Source organism: Amblyomma americanum, chromosome 4, assembly GCF_052857255.1.
Source record: "Amblyomma americanum isolate KBUSLIRL-KWMA chromosome 4, ASM5285725v1, whole genome shotgun sequence".
NCBI lineage: Eukaryota > Metazoa > Arthropoda > Arachnida > Ixodida > Ixodidae > Amblyomma > Amblyomma americanum.
In genome coordinates, this window is record NC_135500.1 from 42139255 (window position 1) to 42144106 (window position 4852).

Consider the following 4852-nt stretch of genomic DNA (forward strand, 5'->3'; position numbering starts at 1 on the left):
ATGTGCCTGAGAGCTCCAAGTTTTCAGTATGGTTTATCCGATCTACTAAAGTAATGGGTGCTTTGAAGGAGACGCTGTACAGCCAACCAAGATTGAAAAATAAAAGTACCAGGGTGGCCTCGCAGAGGATATTGTTCATAACGAGTGGTGCACACATAAATGACGAACACAGAAAAACGGCGAAGAAAGCTTAGTTTTATGAAGTTTAACGTCCCAAAGGGACTCAGGCTATGAGGGACGCCGTAGTGAAGGGCTCCGGATAATTTGGACCACCTGGGGTTCTTTAAAGAGCAAATAGGGGAAACGTGTGTGCACTGCCTTTATAAGTAGCATTAAACGAATAAATATATATAGTTGATAGATTGCGCTCTTTCCTTCCTCGTCATCCCGGGTTCGTCTTTTATGTGTGTGCAACTCGTTAACAGCAGCCATACACCAACTTGTCTAGCCCCGAAGTTCTTCTAAACTACCTCTTCGAGTAAGCGAGTACTGCTGCCCGCCCACACTTATGGCGTCTTCGGCTGGTCGCTTTGAGGCTCCAAATCAGAGCAACCCAGGAGCAAACCAATCTGCGGGCGGGTCGTGATCTGAGCCGGAGGCACGGCGCCCCAGCCGAACACAAGGGTGCATTTCGGAGCGGCCGGAAGCACTCGACAGCAGCGCCAACATTTCGCGGTTTCGCCGCTCAGCAATAAACAACATGGCGTCCGTTTACGGCGGCGGGGATTCGAGTCCGTCTACGGCAGAACAGCTACTGTACGCAATGCTGGACGGTAAGTTTACAGCGACTGCAATGCATTCATTTTAAACTCAGCACCAGTTGCTTTGATGTAAACGTGCAAACACGAGTGCTGGCACCAAATTTCTTATGTGTAGCAACAACTCGCTGTGGCGTTGGCGCCTGAATGGTGGGCTATTTTCAAGAAAGAAGATGTTCTGCGCAAGCGACATACGGAAGGTTAATTTGCATCTAAACCCCAGTCGCATATGTTTGCGTTTGGATGAATCATTTTCGCTCTCTTCCTATTTTGCCGCTGTTCGCCTGCGCTTCCACTTGCGTGCTCCGTAGCACGTTATATGCAGGCGCGTTTCGTCAAGCTCTCTGCTTTTCAGTTTTTGACACTGTTCAATGACGTGGCATATTAGGGCCTTCACAACAAACTGGTCGATGATAGATACAGTTGTCAGCGTTAAACATAAATTACGAAATAATACTTATCTAGCGGTTACAGTGACAAGAGCGCTGCGTGGGAAAGCTAATGACCCCGCTTGTATTTCCTCGCCAGCATCTAATTTTCTTTTGTTTTCGCTTTATTTTTCCTTAACTGCTCACCCAGTTTTTTTACGCGCATGAAAATATATTTGGAAATAAAAAAAATCGTGCTATTGCCTTAAAAAGTGGCCACTTTGTGTCGTTCACATCGCTGAAAAAAATGTATCAGATTTGTTTTCTTCAGCTGTATTGATATCAACTTATAGGCATATTTATAGGTAGGGACCAATTAATGCTGCTCTTCCTCACACACTGATGTTGGTAAACATAGAACACGATGTGGGTGAGGGTCGTCGCATTGAGCGATCATATGATGACTCTCCTGCCTTCTTTATGTTCTCTCAGGTAGCCAGCCAAGCACATCTGATGAGCCTCAGTACACAAGCCCAGAGCATGGACAGCCAAGTAGCATGGATGCTCCACCAAATGGTATGCTGAAGCGTCTGCATGGTCTAGCCTGTTTCCACGGACTTCATTTGCTAATATGGAGATTGTGGAATATTTCAAATGCAGCACTAGTGCGCCCTTCTCCACGTTTACTTCTTCGTCTATTTGTGTTATCTATCGTATTAGGCATCTACTTCCACTACAGGTTAGAAGACAATTATACTTTGCCCTTGTTCATTCCCATCTTGTATACTGCAACCTGGTGTGGGGAACTTGCAACAAGACTGATTCGTATAAATTGCTTTCTCTTCAGAAAAGAGCTCTATGCTCATTATGTTCAAGCCCAGTTGTCGAAAATAATCTTTTCGAAACATTTCATGTTCGCAATTTCTTTCATTCCTACAATTTGAGTTTGGCTGTTCACATTTTTATAAAGTAAAGCATAATTTCAGGTCTTTCCATAATGCTTAAAATTCAAGAAATGTTACGTATGGTTTACGTGCGGTCGCCTTATCTACTGAAAGACCTAGAACAAAATATGGAAAACAAACTATAGATAACCTTGTAACATTGTGTAATACTTATCAGTCTCTAATAAAAATCGCCGTAGAAAGTCATAGTGTATCTGGTTTTAAGAAAAAACTGAAGATTCTTTTTCCTCTATAAATTCAGCTAACTTTGTATATTTTTTCTTTTGCGTTGCTTCCTTTACTGCCGAGTGTGCGTATCGTGTTTTCTGCCAATTGCTGTTTATTATCTTTGCATCGTTTTTTCAGTGTTTGCTATTTCTATCGTATAACTTTTGTTGCTTGTTTTGAAAGTGTTTTTTTTTTCATGCGGCCACTGTTCGATGTATTATTCGGGGTGTAGGCCTCGTCAGGAGGTTTGCCTCGTCTTCCTCCTTTTGCCTCACCTCGAGGGCGTATTATATTATATGGCAAAATAAAAATACTACTACTACTATCTATTTAATTTTTTCCATGGCCATTTTATAGCAGTTGGGCATTGTGCGCTTAAAAAGTTGTGCATTGCAGGGAGTAATGTGAAGCTGCTGTGCATAAAATCGATTTTATTGTACTGCAGTAGCTGGCATTAAATAGCTGTTCAATTTCTGCGTCACTGTTTTGCCGCGGCCCGCAAGTACACCCAAATGTATTATTATTCTCTTTGTTTTCCACACAGCGCCCTGGACCTCTGGGGAAACGAAGTACCTCCTTGACAAATATGCGCTGTATACGCCGAAAGTGGATCCACTGATGAGGTTCCGGACAAAGCGCGGCATGTACGAGCAGATTGCTCGTGAGATAGAAGAGGTCCTTGGAACCAAGCGCTCTGCAATACCGTGTGAAACTCGATTTAAAACCGTAGCTAAACGAAAGAAGAGCGAAGAGAAGGTCAACAAAACGTCGGAACAAGCTCCCTGTCGGCCAACTTTTGAAGAGGAATTTTCCGCCATAAGGGCCATTGATGATAGCTTGGAGTCCGAGGTGCTACGAGGCATTGGAAATGTCCATTACAAAAACACAGCAACACATGTGCGAAGTTCATCCCATAGTAGTCAGGGCTCTGCAGAGCTTGATACTGCATCTGAGGGTTTGTTAGCCGAGGATCTGTGTCAAAGTAATTTGGAGGAACCAGATACAGTCAGGCCGTGCAAAAAGCGCAAAGCAGATAGAAGCATGCGGCCAAGTACTTCACGAGCAAAGCACATGGACTTATTTTTTGAGAAAATGAGAGAAATTGTCCAAGAAAATGAAGCCAAAAAAGAAGAAAGAGAGAAGAACGTCATAAGGAATTGCTTAGGGTACATGCAGAGCACATGGAAACGCTGAAGAAAATTTTGCATCACGAAGACTGAGAAGACATCGTCACATCTTGGCAATGTTTACACTACTAGTCTACTATTACAATAGTCAGCATATTTATCAATATTTTATTTTTTGCTGTTAAGCTGCAGCTGTGTTACTTTATCATTTTCTTGTTTAAACAGAGTTCTGGAGCAGTTCACAGCTGTTTTTAACTTTTCCATCCACAACCATATGTTACGGATTCCTACTTTATTTTTTACAGCTTGTTTTGTTTGTGTTTGGAGCACAATTGAATATTGTCATTTCACCTCTTTGCAATAAAGTACTGTGAAGCAGAAAGTGAGTTGAATAATACACTGCAACTGCATTGCTAAGAATGAAACAGCCAGGTGCAATTTTATTGACTGCAATTTCTAAGCTCACAGTGTGAAGGCAAATGTAAGGAGCAGAATATAACAGCTTGCACAAAATAAGATCACATTTAACTCAAAAATAAAAGTGATAAAGTAATGCCTTAATGAATGTAAAGAGGAAGCCACAGCTGTGTACACGGTTGCAAACAAGGGGAGCATTGCCTAGTTTGCATCATGCTGCACCCTCATTCTAGCAAGTCTTAGGAAGAGGTCGGCTAGCTTCTCTCGTTTGAGCTCCCCCAGACGACGTAGCACACTTTCACGTGTCGTCTGACCCGCTCTACATTGCTCAGGGTCCACCTCATTTTGCCATGAGTGCTGGGCTCTTTCTACCACCTCCTCCTCTGTTAAGAGATCATCTGTAGAGTCTCCAGCATCAATGCAAACATTGTGAAGGACACAGCATGCTATTATAAGCTGTGTTATCTTGTCAATCGTGGTTAGCTCAATGTATCTGAGTTGCCGAAACCTCTGTTTTAGCAGCCCAAACGAATTTTCTATTTTCACTCTCGTGGCTGTGTGGCGGTTATTGTAAGCGATTTTTGCTGCAGTAAGGTTGCCATAGTCTCTATATGGGGTGAGCAAATGCTCCCTGACAGGGTAAGCCGCATCCCCGAGCAGACGATATTTGTTTACTTCACAAATTTTTGGAAGATCACTACTGATAGAGGATAGCCTTAACACTCTAGCATCGTGAATTTTTCCAGACGTGCCAGTAAACACATCTTCAAATCTTGCATTTGCATCACATATGCCTTGCATAGTGAGAGACACCTGGTCGTGCCGGTTTCCATATGTGGACCGCACTTTGTTCTTTGGGCAGCGCATGGGTATGTAGGTGCCGTCTACACATCCTATCACATTGGGGAAGCCAGCAACCTGGAAAAGGTGAGAAAATCAAGAAGATAAAAACGATACCTTGTGCTATTACGCATGCAAATATTTTTCATCCATAATGTAATTGCGGTACC

At 42.9% G+C, this 4852-nt stretch overlaps 1 long non-coding RNA gene across 1 annotated transcript; it reads left to right on the forward strand.

The window, feature by feature from the left end:
- The first annotated feature begins 620 nt into the window (after positions 1-620).
- Positions 621-3596, forward strand: LOC144127904 (uncharacterized). The gene is made up of 3 exons (XR_013313614.1): positions 621-773; positions 1619-1702; positions 2843-3596. It is a non-coding gene; the product is annotated as an uncharacterized LOC144127904 (long non-coding RNA).
- Positions 3597-4852: the final 1256 nt, after the last annotated feature.